This window comes from Mustelus asterias, unplaced genomic scaffold, assembly GCF_964213995.1.
Source record: "Mustelus asterias unplaced genomic scaffold, sMusAst1.hap1.1 HAP1_SCAFFOLD_1315, whole genome shotgun sequence".
Classification (NCBI taxonomy): domain Eukaryota; kingdom Metazoa; phylum Chordata; class Chondrichthyes; order Carcharhiniformes; family Triakidae; genus Mustelus; species Mustelus asterias.
In genome coordinates, this window is record NW_027591260.1 from 80,730 (window position 1) to 95,343 (window position 14,614).

The 14,614-nt window shown below is 42.9% G+C and overlaps 1 pseudogene; it reads right to left on the minus strand.

The window, feature by feature from the left end:
* The window catches only part of LOC144488129 (SWI/SNF-related matrix-associated actin-dependent regulator of chromatin subfamily A member 5-like), a 30,974-nt pseudogene extending 17,992 nt beyond the window's left edge, over positions 1-12,982 (minus strand).
* Positions 12,983-14,614: the final 1,632 nt, after the last annotated feature.

A 14,614-nucleotide genomic window follows, 5' to 3' on the forward strand; every position in this document is an offset into this window, starting at 1 on the left:
CTGCAGCACAGGTACAGTAGTGTTCCGGAGCATGACAAAGTCTGACATCGCACTCGGAAATGCACAAATAACCATGCAGGCGGTTGTTTACAGCCAATCTATATACCAGGTTGTTTGATTTTCCACTCCACCGGATTTCCTTCTATATGGATCGGACGACACAGTAGTTTTTGTTCAATTCCTCCTCGTCTCCAGAGTCTCAACTAATTTGGTCATGGATTCGAGTTCGAGTGACTGGCATGCTCTTTGAATTTCCAATCGAATCCGAATCCAAACCTTCATCCTCCCAAAATAGGAACTTTAACATGAAGCTAATTCTTAATCCATTGAGACAATGTCATCTATTTCACAAAGCGTGAACTTTATTACTATATTTACTCTCTAATAACAGATTTGTTGAACATATTCTAAAAACCTAATTTGCATTGTGTTTTAGTTTGGTTATCTCCTCAAGGATATCTCAGGAAGCTTCTTTGCCTGTCCGACTATAACTAAAACCATTGCTGATTCCAGTGTTTATTGCATATTAATTTATAACACATTTTGGAATATTTTCAATTAATTTCCCTTTACAGCCTGGCAATCGTTAATTTGGGCCTTATGCCTTATGTTGGCCACCCCCCACCCCGTCCGAGCTACTCAAGTATCCACGAAACTATCAAATCACTACATGTCTCCTCCCTATAGAAAGATTGAAAGACAGAAAGGGAAACAAAAGCCTTGACCAGGCCTGCGGCTGACCTTGCTCCTTCACTTTCGGCAGCAGTTTGTCCAGTACCACCATTTTGCCACTGTTAACTACCAGGTGAGTGTCAGTGGTGTAAGGTGGGCCAGGTTCAGCTCCGTCAAACAGATAGGGGTGGTTGCAGCACTTGCGCAGTTGCATCAGTCCATTCTATAGACGCATTTTGTCCATTTTCCCTGAGGAGTTCAGGATGTCAATATCCTTCATTAATATCATGGTGTACCTGTCAGCAAGGCCAGAATTAAAACTCATCACACCAACTTGGAGATAAATTCATTCTTTTTAATGTAGCTCAACTGAAAGCAATTACAACCTAAAATGGATGCTTTGTTCTATAGGTGCCTCGGACGAAGTCGATGATCCACATTCCAACCCCTCTCACCTACCAGGGAACAGGGTGCTCCATCTAAACCTCACAGATATAGAAACCCATATCTTCCAACTAGTATACACTCAACATTTTGTTCTTTGATATAAAGTACAATTCATTCCAGATGGCCAGGGTTTGAAGGGATGGGAATATTCCTTTTCATGTAATATGGATGCGAGCAATATGAAGTACTCTGGGATTAGGTATTTGTAACGCAGAAACAGGCTATTTAGATCAACAATTCCAGATCAGTGTTCATGATAAGAGTCTCCTCACACCTTCGATTTCTTTTTCCATTCCATGTTTAACAAACTTCCCTAAAATGCATCAATGTCATGCCTCTCCTTGTGGTAGTGAGCTCCACACTAACCACTCTGCCACTTTCTTTTTTGAATCTTCTCCTAAATTCCTGTTCGAGTTATTAGTGACTATTTTATATTCATGGCATCGATACTGGCATCATCGTGAGGCAATGACATTGTGTGACATCGGGTGCAGTCTCATTTTGAAGAGTTTTGCAGCGTTCTCCTTGACCAACTAGAGAGACATGGTTAATAAGTTTGGAGGGGACACCTCACTAGTACCTGATCAGGTGGGTATCAATAATGGGCTGCATTGGGGTTTGAAAGAAGAAAACCCAAAGCTGAGAGCAAAGTAGTTTGAAAGCTCTGTCATAATCACACTTGAATAGCAATCGTCCAGTCTGAATTCAATGATGATCTTCTGTTTCGGGCAAAAAATAATGGAAATGATTGAGGGAAGTTAGAATTCCAAACACAACAATCTTACAGATCAGACGGAAGCAAGATGGTCAATAGTAGGGAGTCAGCCTATTATTGGTGCATTGGGTAAAATCACACTCGCTTACACTGGTGAATCTATTCCCTTAGTTCTACAAAAGCTCTAATTGTTGATTGAAGTGCAGCACAATTTCAATGAGCTGTTGCAAGATGATGCCGTACTTCACAATGCAACACATTAAGATTCACAAGTTGTGCACTCACCATTCCCGTTGCATTTTGCTCAGGCCGACATACATTTTGACTTCCTTTTTTGGCGGCAGGCTCTTTTCTCCCTCAGCTTTCATATGTGGGAGGAGGAAGGGTCTCAAGACCTAATTCAGGTGAGAATACATGCTTTTTACACACTGATGATGCCCAAGAAGGTCAAGCAAAATAATGCAATGTTACAAAAGCTGCACTGAACAGTTCTGTGGACTGAAGCACAGGTTCAACAAAAACAGCTGAACAAGCCATGGGTTGAAGCACATCTACAGGTGTGGGCTGAATGTTGACTTGATGAAAACACCTGCAACTTCAGATTAGATTGTCAACAGCTTTATTCTGCAACAGAACAGATCAGACCTTGGAATCCAACCCTTTATGAGAAAGAAATACAGTAACCTTAAATTCACTTTCCTCATTCCTCAACAATGTACATTTCTACAACACCTTTAACATAGGTGGCATGGTGGCACAGTGGTTGGCACTCCTGTCTCACAGCGCCAGGGACCCAGGTTCAATTCTGGCCTCGGGTCACTCTCTGTGTGGAGTTTGTGCATTTTCCCCGTGTCTGCTCCGGTTTCCCCCCACATTCCAAAGATGTGTGGGTTAGGTTGATTGGCTATGCTAAATAAATCTTTGGTGTCAGTGGGATTGGCGGGGTAAATATGTGGGGTTGGTGCAGACTTGATGGGCCAGTAAGAAGTTTAACAACAACAGGTTAAAGTCCAACAGGTTTATTTGGTAGCAAAAGCCACACAAGCGTTCGGAGCTCCAAGCCCCTTCTTCAGGTGAGTGGGAATTCTGTTCACAAACAGGGCATATAAAGACACAGACTCAATTTACATGAATAATGGTTGGAATGCGAATACTTACAGCTAATCAAGTCTTTAAGATACAAACAACGTGAGTGGAGAGAGCATCAAGACAGGCTAAAAAGATGTGTATTGTCTCCAGACAAGACAGCCAGTGAGACTCTGCAGTTCCAGGTAAGCTGTGGGATTTACAAATAGTGTGACATGAACCCAATATCCTGGTTGAGGCCGTCCTCGTGTGTGCGGAACTTCGTTATCAGTACCCCGACGGGCGGGAGGACACATTATCTATCCGTGACCTCGCACCCGAGTGGAAGGCAGATGTGACACTGAGCATCAGAAATGGTCAATAGCAGTTTGAAGGGTTCGAGGAGCAGACATCATCAATTGGACTCTGCATCGGCACACATATGGTGAATATAGTGCTCAGAAAATGTGGGCAGGTGAACAAATTAATACACAGACTGCGGCCATTTAGCGACCTGGCTGCTCCCAATGCAAGGAACAATGGTGTCACACAACACCCTCCAGCAAGTTGGACAGCTTCCCCTGACACTAGCTTCAAAAATGAAAAAGACACAACTTTGCAGCATTCTCTCATGCCTTCCAAAAAGAAATAGGTTTAAACACGGTAATTGAACCTTAGACAAACGGTACGGTCACTGTCAAGCTGCCTTTCTCATTACTTACTGCAGATGAATTGAAGACATCCAGGAGGAGGAAGTTGAGCAGAGCCCAGAGTTCGTGCAGGTTGTTCTGAAGTGGTGAACCCGTGAGCAATAATCCATTTGTTGTTTTGAATTCTTTCACTATTTCACAGAGCTGTAAATTTAGCAGATTTAAAAACATTACTGTACAAACTGGGTACAAGTTGGAATCATACAACTGGCGCAACTGTAGATTCAGACTGCATTTAAAAGTTCGCTGATCTTTTTGGTGTTTATTCGTGTCTGTCATTTCTCCAATGAATTCAGATATAGTGGCGCCAAATGCTTTGCATTTGGAAGCAAAAAGCAAGTGTAGTAATAGTACATCAAGATTACAAACGGTTATCTATAACTTGCAAGACGGGAATATGGAAACTTCCAGAGCCGTCTACAATTGAATGGTATTTCTTTCAAATCGAAGCAATGGTTGTGGAAGGGGCAGCTGGTTCAAAAGCTTTTAAAACAAGAGCACTCTACGGTCTGAATAAGCAGATCTGATCTTTGATTTTCAATTCAAATATTTCCACTCCACTCTTCCACGAGTGTTAAAACCCAGAGATTAACTATCGAGCCTCAATAATTGATGGTGCAGTAACTTTCCCAGAAGTTTCTGAACCCCTGGAGTGATTTGGTTGAATATGGCACAGCGGTTCGCACTGCTGCCTCACAGCAACAGGGACCAGTGTTAGATTTCCGGCTTGGGTAACTGTGTGGAGTCCACATGTTCTCCCCATGTCTGCGTGGGTTTCCTCTGGATGCTCCGGTTTCCTCCCACAATCCGAAAGACATGCTGGTTAGGGTGCATTGGCTGTGCTAAATTCTCCCTCAGTGTAACCCGAACAGGCGCCAGAGTGTGGCGACCAGGGGATTTTCACAGTAGCTTCATTACAGTGTTAATGTCAGCCTACTTGTGACACTGATAAACTTTAACTTAAACAATGACTTGTCTGCATTGGATTGTGAGATTGAAGCACTCTTTTCCTCAAGATTCGCATTCCATCTGTGACAATAATTAACCCTTTTAATTTAGCTCTAAAAGCTTTGATGGAAGTGCGAAGGAACAGTGAAAGCAGCAAATAACAATTATATTAACCATTAGTACTCAAAATGTATCATTTTCCTTCATTTCAAAATCTCTATTCCTGGATTTCCCTCCAACCTTTTGTTCCAATCTTCCTGTCCTTCGTTATCTCATTCACCAGAGAACAGTCACTTCCATCCACACTGAATTCTTTTTTACTGTTCTTTGCCACTCCGTCTTACCCCGTCTTTGCATTCCCCTCTCCAGGGGAACAGTGTGCAGCAAACTTATGTGCCTCATTTTCTGTCTGGTCCCACACATAACTGCACCTTGCTCAAAAATAACCTCACTCCATGATATATAACCGAGAATGTGACACATGGTTTACAAAGTTTTAAAGTTTATTTATTAGTGGCACAAGTAGGCTTACATTAACACTGCAATGAAGTTACTCTGAAAATCCCCTTGTCGCCACACTTCGTTCCACTGAGAATTTAGCACGGCCAAAGCACCGAACCATCAATTTTTTTGGACTGTGGGAGGAAACCGGAGCACCCGGAGGAAACCCACGCAAACATGGGGAGAACGTGTAAACTCCACACAGACGATGACCCAAGCTGGGAATCGAACCTGGGTCGCTGGCGCTGTGAGGCAGCAGTGCTAACCACCGAGCTACCATGTCGCCCCCTGCTCATGCCCCCATGCTACAAATCAAGCCTGCATTTCTCCCCAATTCACCTGAAGATGAGGCAGAAAATTTAGCATTCACTACAATGGTAGCCATTAACTCTGGTGGGAATGGACGGGATGGGAAAGAGAGCAGAGAAAATGGAGGTTAAACAAACTTGCCTTGGATTTCCCATTTTTGATCCTGTCGGCTTCATCTCGAACCAGATATCGCCAATTAAATTTTTTGAAAAAAGATTTCTCCCTGATGAGCATTTCATACGACGTCACACAGACATCCCACTCTCCAGGAAGGAGGACATCTCTGATGAAAGCTGCCTGATAAAGTAAGAAGTGGGTAACATTTCAGTTTTCCAAACACCAGAAATTTATTTTTCCAGAATACAATTGGGATGCAGCAGAAACAGATCTGATCACAGGCATGAATCAGACAAATTTAGCTGAATAAAACACTGTCGTTGGGATTTTCCAGCCCCGCCAGCAGTGAGCAGCGTCAAGGGCAGGACGGGCAAAGGTGGAGAGCGGCCAAAGGGCAATTGGGTCATGGGAACTCTCCAAACCATACAGTGCAGGAAGAGGCCATTCGGCCCATTGAGTCTGCACCGACCACAATCCCACCCAGGCCCTATTCTCCAAAGCATAGAATCCCTCTCTGTCTGGAGCTGGCTCTGTCTGTCTCTCACCCCCTCTCTCCCTTTCTTTCTATTTCATGGCCTCCTCGATCTTTCTCCAGCTCTCCCTCTCTGTTGTCCAGAAGATGAAATCTTCTATTATTGGAGTGGATTCAGTCCATCGGAATCTTGTGGCTTATAGATGCAGAATTTTAACTGCAGGATCTATGGGACTGTATTAGTTAGAATAGGATAGAATAGAATCCCTACAGTGCAGAAGGAGGCCATTCGGCCCATCGAGTCTGCACTGACCACAATCCCACCCAGGCCCTATTCTCCAAAGCATAGAATCCCTCTCTGTCTGGAGCTGGCTCTGTCTGTCTCTCACCCCCTCTCTCCCTTTCTTTCTATTTCATGGCCTCCTCGATCTTTCTCCAGCTCTCCCTCTCTGTTGTCCAGAAGATGAAATCTCCTATTATTGGAGTGGATTCAGTCCATCGGAATCTTGTGGCTTATAGATGCAGAATTTTAACTGCAGGATCTATGGGACTGTATTAGTTAGAATAGAATAGAATAGAATCCCTACAGTGCAGAAGGAGGCCATTCGGCCCATCGAGTCTGCACTGACCACAATCCCACCCAGGCCCTATTCCCGTAACTCCACATATTTATCCTGTTAACCCCCCCTGACACTAGGGTTAATTTAGCATGGCCAATCAACCTAACCTGCACTTCTTTGGACTGTGAGACTTCTGACGAAGGAGCAGCGCTCCGAAAGCGAAAGGCATTTGCTACCAAATAAACCTGTTGGACTTTAACCTGGTGTTGTTAAAACTCTGACTGTGAGGCAGCAGTGCTAACCACTGTGCCACCACTTCAAGATGTTCCAGCCCAGCACACGATTTTCCCTGCCACTGATGGGGCTGGAAAATCCCGCCCAGAGTGTTGCAAAGCAAGGAGAGAGCAATAAATTACAATATAATTGAACATATTTGCAAATTTACACTCAAACGTTGTATGCGTGGCAAATATCGGATTTTAGTTACACAGAGCAAAGGAAAGCTGATCTCCAAAGCCAGTCTCAAGGAACCTTGAGGGCTGACGTTAACACTGGCGACAGATCCATTCTCCGCATGCATGTTGAAAACAAGTTTTTGAGAGAGTCGACGAAAGTAAATTCAATCCAGTGAAAGGCAGGATTCATATTAAAGATTGAACAATGGCCAAATACTAAATTTCAATTTGTCAAGTCTACATTTATTAAAATTGTGTCCCAGCTTTTATGAGTCCTTCATTTATTGTACTTTTATTACACAAAGTGCTTGTTCACACAACTGCAATGCTAGTGGTTATTTATTCAGCAATTTAAACAAGGTCATAGAGGTTTACAGCATGGAAAAAGCCCCTTCAGCCCAACTTGTCCAAGCTGCTCTTTTTTTAAACCACTTCGCTCGTCCCAATTGCGTGCGTTTGGCCCATATCCCTCCGTACCCATCGAACTGTCTAAAAGCTTTTTAAAAAACAAAATTGTACCCGCCTCTATTACTACCTCTGGCAGCTTGTTCCAGACTCTCACCACCCTCAGTGAAAAAGTTGCCCCTCTGGACCCTTTCCTATCTCTTCCCTCTCAGCTTAAACCGATGCCCTCTAGTTTGACTCCCTTACCTTTGGGAGGTATTCCAAAATTTGCTGTTATGGTTCATGGGTCAGTGTTTAGTTGTAAAAAAGAATCTTGCTCCCCCATGAGTGAACTGACTCTCTCGCGACTTGCCCAACAGATGCTGTCTGTCCTTTGGTACCTCACCCTTGCAGCTTTTTCACACACAAGTTTTGACAGCAAGTGCTTGCGGATTACTTAATTCCTATTTGGTAAATGACAGATGTGGAGATAGCAACCAGCTTTAAGAATCCTGGCTGTTTTTTCTTGTTCCGATGCTGGGGCAGCAAGGGTAGTTGTACTTTCCCACTGGGGTCGGCCAACATGTGGCAGGAGATCCAACAAGCACTGCACGGGTTACTTCCACAACGTGCAATGCATTTTCAAATTAAACTCCATGCATCAGCTGTATTTTCCAACAGTATTTTTGGGAACATAAAACGCAGTTCTTACCCTTTGATCCTTGTCACCTATTAAACAAATAGCTCGAAGAGTCGATATCCATCTTTTGAACTCAAGCATCCAGTTGTGCAGTGTAGACTTGGGGACTAGAACCATGCGAGGTCCAGGAATGTTTCTATAATGTTTCATGTACCCAAGAAGAGCATGGGTACAAAGTCTTGCAAAGTCTTCCCGAGACCCTGTTAAACAAAGTAAAACAATTAATTCTCTTAGAATCAAAGACTGTTTTTTCATCAGTGTTGTCCTGAAGCATTTCTGAAATGTACTGGAAGAAACCATTCGGCCCATCAAGTTGGTTCTGCAATTTAATTAGATCATAGCTTATCTACATCGTAACTCCATTTATCTGCCTTGGTTCCATTTCCCTTAACACTAATCTCACAAAAAACTTAGTCTCAGTTTTGACATGTCGAGACTAACCATGCCTCAAGTTTTTTATAAAATAAAAAGTTGGATTTTGGCAGGAAGGAGGAGAAAACAAACGTTCCAGGTTTCCGCTAATCTTTGAATGGTACACCCTCGAACATCCGGGAGAAGATACTTGTTCCCTATTTCGAAACATCAAAGATAGGAGCAGGAGGAGGCCATTTGGCCCTTCGAGCCTGCTCCCCCATTCATTACGATCATGGCGGATCATCCAACTCAATAGCCACATCCTGCTTCCCCCCCCCCCCCATAACCTTTGATCCCATTCACCCCGAGTGCTTTACCGAGCCGCCTCTTGAATACATATAATGAATGCCTCGCCCCGTTTTGAACCGGGGACCTTTCACGTTGGGCGAATGTGATAACCAGTACACGACAGAGACATTTATCTTATTAAATCCTTTAAACTAAACATCTCACATGCCGACACCAAACAATTGTTATGTCTACAATCAATGTGTATTCACACCGTTTCATCTGCCAGGATACCATTAATGCCATTCTCATATGAATAAATCAGCCAATTCAGTCCACGGATCTGATAGTCGCGGAGTTTCCCTCCTTTTACATCTGTGGAAGAGACCCCAAACATTTAGAGCCTTCAACCGTTGCAAGAGTCTGCACAGAATACAGCTTAAGGGGAAATGAAATCAGTGCCATGACCAAAAGGAAAAGTATTACTGTTTCAGGAACCATTGAACCGAAAGCACCATGATAGCTTGAGACAACAAAAAGCAAGCAGCACAATCCATTTGGTATTAGGGTCTCAATGTTTGCATAAAGAATGTCAGCGTTCAGACGCAGGCTCCAAAACAAAGGTGGCGATTTTCACCACGACTACTACCATTCTATAGCAGCTAAATTGACCAATAAAACAAGGCCAAAGTATATACAGAAACATAAACTGTTAAACAGAGCACCTAAACTTCACTAAGGCAAGTATGAGCAAGATTGGGAGGGCAGAGAGAAGGAATGATGGTGAGGAACCTGGTTACTGGGCTTTGACTGCTTTGTAAGAAATCATTGCATGGACATTACTGGGATTTTTAATATGTTATGAGTATTTGGAGCATTGCGTGCAGTTCTGGTCATCACACTACCAGAAGGACATGGAAGCTTTGGAGAGAGTGCAAAGAAGGTTCACCAGGATGTTGCCTGGTCTCAAGGGTGTTGGCTATGAGGAGAGGTTGAATAAACTAGGATTGTTTTCATTGGAAAGACAGAGGCTGAGGACAGACCTGATAGAGGTGTACAAAATTATCAGAGGCATAGGCAGGGTGGATAGTCAGAAGCTTTTTTCCAAGGGTGGAAGTGTTAATTACAAGGGGGCGCAGGTTCAAGGTGAGAGGGATAAAATTTAAGGGAGCTGTCTGGGGGAAGTTTTTCACAGAGTGGTGGGTGCCTGGAATGCACTCCCAGGGGAGGTGGTGGAAGCAGGCACATTGGCAACATTTAAGAGGCATCTCAACGGGTAAATGAATAGGGAGGGAATAGAGGGATACAGACCCAAATAAGGACAGAAGGTTCTTTCTTTATTTTAGTAAGGGCATCATGATTGGCACAGGCTGGGAGGGCTGGAGGGCCTGTCTTGTGCTGTACTTTTCTTTGTTCTTTGATTGGGGAAATACCATTTGGGAGAACAGATCATTCAGCTCACCATTTCATAGGGTAAGGAACTGATTATACATGATTCTCAACACCAAAAGGACAGCATGTTACATGTACGCAATCTGTATGATAATCCAATTATTCCTCATGAAAACAGATGGTTCCTTTTCATGTGGCGCACACTAACATGTTAAAATGGCTGCGAGGACCCCATGAAAAATAAGTTGCAGCAGTTACAACTGAGTTCCTTGGGAGTACTGGTTGAGAGGGCAAAGCTGAACAAAACAAAGAGCAAGGTGAAAGGCTGATATATGAATCACATGTCATACTGGCATGAGGGAGATCTTTCAGCTTTACCCTGCATTTTATTCATGCTGAATTTGACCTCAAAATACTCAATATTCACAATATCCAGTCAGAAAATATGATGTCAGATTACAAGTTAGGCTGGAGTGGGCCCGTGGTGTCTGTCAGCATTAGTAGATTGTTCCATTAAAAAGACCCCTTATTCCAATAAATGCAGCCAATTAAACCAGGAGAACGGGAGGTGCTGTTTTTGGAGATTTAATGACAACAGTCTCAAATGTCCCACAAGTCTAATTTTGACAAAATTGAATACCGCACATCGATGAATGGTGACTGAAATTGTGAAAGCAATTGGGAAAAGGGAGTGAAAACTGAGCTACATGAACTCATGTATGAAATAATGAATAAAATGGCTTTACACACATGATGGGGATTCTTCAAACCTTGTGCAGACATTGGTTGTCTTGCTGTTTTCTGACAGTAGCTCTTCATCCTCTTCCTGTCCCGTACGATGATGCCGATAGCTAAGAATTAAAAGTGAATTGTTTTGGGCGAGGGGTTGCTATTACTTTCCAAACCATTTTAAAAGAGCTGTTACTGCAGTCAATTTCAAATCCACAATCACTTCAGAATAAACAGCACCGTACGAATTATTTTGGAGATTGTGCATCACTTTTGTGGTGAAGATTAGTACATAGAATCCTAAAGTGCAGAAAGATGCCATTTGGCCCATGGAGTCTGCACCGGCCTCAATCCCACCCAGACCCTATCCCCATAATGCCATGCATTTACCCTCGCTCGTTCCCCTGACACTAAGGGGCAATTTAGCATGGCCAATTCACCTAACCCTAATCTTTGGACTGCGGGATGAAACCAGAGCACCCGGAGGAAACCCACGCAGACACGGGGAGAATGTGCAAACTCTATACAGACAGTGACCCAAGCCGGGAATCGAACCTGGGTCCCTGGCGCTGTGGGGCAGCAGTGCTAACCACTGTCACACTGCCACCCTAACTACTGTGCCACCATGCCCTACGTACAGCATGTTATTGAACTAAGATTCAAAATTGCAATTCATGCAGATGGCCATTATTTTAATTTAAAGTTGATTCCAAACATAAACTTTGAAATCTACTGTTATGTAAATACTCTACCAAGACCATGGTAGATTACACAGCATATTAGTATTTTTTAATTTAATTAGGTAATTACACATGTATAATCTTTTGTGCCAATAGTTGTCAACAGACTCTTCAATCATACATGTGACAAATTTAAGAACATCAGTGTTTTTAATGCAAGGTTGACAGGAATTCCACGCCTGTTATACAGATGCAGGATATTTTAACACTTGGTGACTAAGATGCTGTTTCATCTTTAAAAAGGCAGAGAAAAGGTGTCGGCCATGCAACCTCAGACATCTGTTTATTCAATTAAATCATGTTGCTTCATATCACTTGATAGTGCACCCAACAAAGAAAAAAATCCATTCAGAAAATTTAACACCCATAGCCATTTGGGGCAGACCTTTCCACCAAGTGGAACAAAATAGCCCTCACTTTCAATCCTAACGAACCTCGTTCTAATTTTAAGATGTGCCCCCTTGAACCAGATTACCCTCAAAAGAAATTAGTCTCTGTTTCTACCCTATCAAATCCCCTAATCATTTTAAACACCTCAAGTTGGTCACTCTTTAATACTCTAAACTCAACGGAATGAAAGCCAAATTTATGGAACATGTTATGTTCTCATAACCTAACACTAAGACCAGACAGCATTCCGGTGCCAGACCAATATTACTTTCCTGAGGTTCGTTGCCCAGAACCAAAGGCAGTTCTCCAGCTGAGGTTTGACCAAGGCTCTGTACAACTTCCTCATTTTTTCATCCCAATCTATTTTGAGATAAATGCCATCTTCCTCTTAGCATATTCCATTATCTTTTGTAACAGTGCAGTAATATCGTGTTATTTGTATATATGGAAACTCAAATCTCTTTTGCTCCTCCACAACTAATCTCTCTTGTTGAAAACACTCAGATTTGCCTTTCTCAGTTCCAAAGTGGGTGGCCTCACACTTCTCCACACTGAACTACATTTGCCACAGCTTTGCCCACTCACTGGGCTATGCCCTCTTTGCAACTCCATCATATGATCCCAATTTGTGGTTGCTCCTAACCTAGTCTGCAAACATCGATGAAGCAGTAAAGAGTCATATCCAAATCACTGAAAGCCGAGGCCCCAAAACCTCAAGGAGGAACGAAAGCTTTCCTTCCACCATTCAACTTTGATCCCAACATTAACGCCTCTTTGGCCTTCAAACACGAGGAACACTTTCCAAGTTGAAATCTCTCAGAATTTGCATCATGAATCCAAAAACACATTGCCTGGAATATATCTTACTCTCCAACCGACAGAAGCGTCTGTTTCTCATCTTTCTTTAATCCAGAGCGCCCGGGTTTCATCTTTAAAGGAGACGTTGGAATTTTCTGTGCAGCAGGTTGGATAAAGTGGGCAAAAAGCTCGGTCTGTTGCAGCAGATAATCAAATCTATTTGCCCTGTCTGCTTTCTGTCGAACAAGAAAAAAAAAAGTGAATAAGAAAATAAAGCATTGAGAATTAACGTCACAAGAGTGTGCAAACACATCTCATTTAATCTACAGTCAATCTACAGTTCTCCTTGTGGGGGCTGCAGATTTGTTTTTATTGAAGCGTAATAGTACGTGTCTTTGGAAAACAGCCTTTCACCTGGTATTACTTTGTAAATTGGGCAACTGAGTAACATTTGGGTGAGGTGGGGAAAGAAGAATAAAGACAATCCTCTCTGCTGTGGGGCTATTAAATCATTCCCACTGTAATTGAGATTTCACTTTGTGCTAGTAAATTCAAAAATGCTCTTCAAACACAACCTATATTTCTACATACAGGACAGTACACAAATGTGTATAGTACTGTACGTGCCAGCTTCAAATTTAGCACTGTTCATGTTTAACTCTCTATAAAAAGTGTTAAAAGCACAAGTTAGTAGAATGCTTGTGCAGGCAAGAGGAGGAAGCTTGGTGGTTAAAATCTTATGGTAAAAGCAGTCTTTTATCTACCACAATATTTCTAAAATAGCTCAGTAGTTAATAACCTCGATTCGATACCATTCCCAATGGTTTGCTGGCACTACCCTGATGCTAAAATTGCTCCATTTGCTCAGAGGATATTGCAAAACCAAAACAAGAGTGTCCAAGTTTAGAAAGTCAAAACCTGTTCAATTTTGAGAGATTAAAAATATGATTCGTTCCATCCATGAACCACGAGGGAATATTTATACAGTTTATATTTATACAGTTGAACAATGCAAAAAGACAACTAATTGCTGATTTGAAAAGGCCACAACTCCACTTATCGCACCCACAAAATGGAGGGTCATGGGATGTGGGCATCACTCGCTAGACCGGCATCCATTACCCTCAAGGTGGTGGTGGTGAGCAGCCTTCTTGAACAGCTGCAGTCTGTGTGGTACATACACCAACAATGCTGTTAGGGAGAGTGTTCCAAGAGTTTGACCCTGCAATAGTGATATAGTTCCAGGCACTGTTTTTGAGTTGGATGGAAACTTGCAAGTTATGTTCCCAAGCATCTTGTTTCTGCTGGTTGGGGAATCTAAAACATGGGGGCACAGTCTCAGGATAAGGGACCAATCATTTAGGGCCAAGATGAGGAAATTACTTCACCCAAAGGTTGTGAATCTTTGGAATTCTCGGCCTCAAGGTGGTTGTGAATGCTCCATAAATACTTTAAGGTCTGGGATAGACAGTTTTTTGGTCTCTCAAGGAATCAAGGGATATGGGGAATGGACGGGGAAATGGAGTTGAAGCCCAAGATCAGCAATGATCAAACCGAATGGCAGAGCAGGCTCGAAGAGCCATGTGGTCTACTGTTGCCCCTCCTAGTGTTGTCTTCCATCTGCTGTCCTTGTTGTTCTAGGTGTTAGAGGCCATGGATTTGGAAGGTGCTGTCAAAGGAGCCTTGAAAAGACACTGCAGTGCATCTTGCATCTGGTTGACACTGCTGCTAATTTGTGGGTGGTGAATGGAGTGACAATCAAGTGGCTGCTTTGCCTTGGAAGGTGCCGAGTTTCTTGAATGTTGTTGGGACTGCACTCATCCAGGCAAATGAAGGATATTCCTTCACACTTCTGACTCCTGCCTACG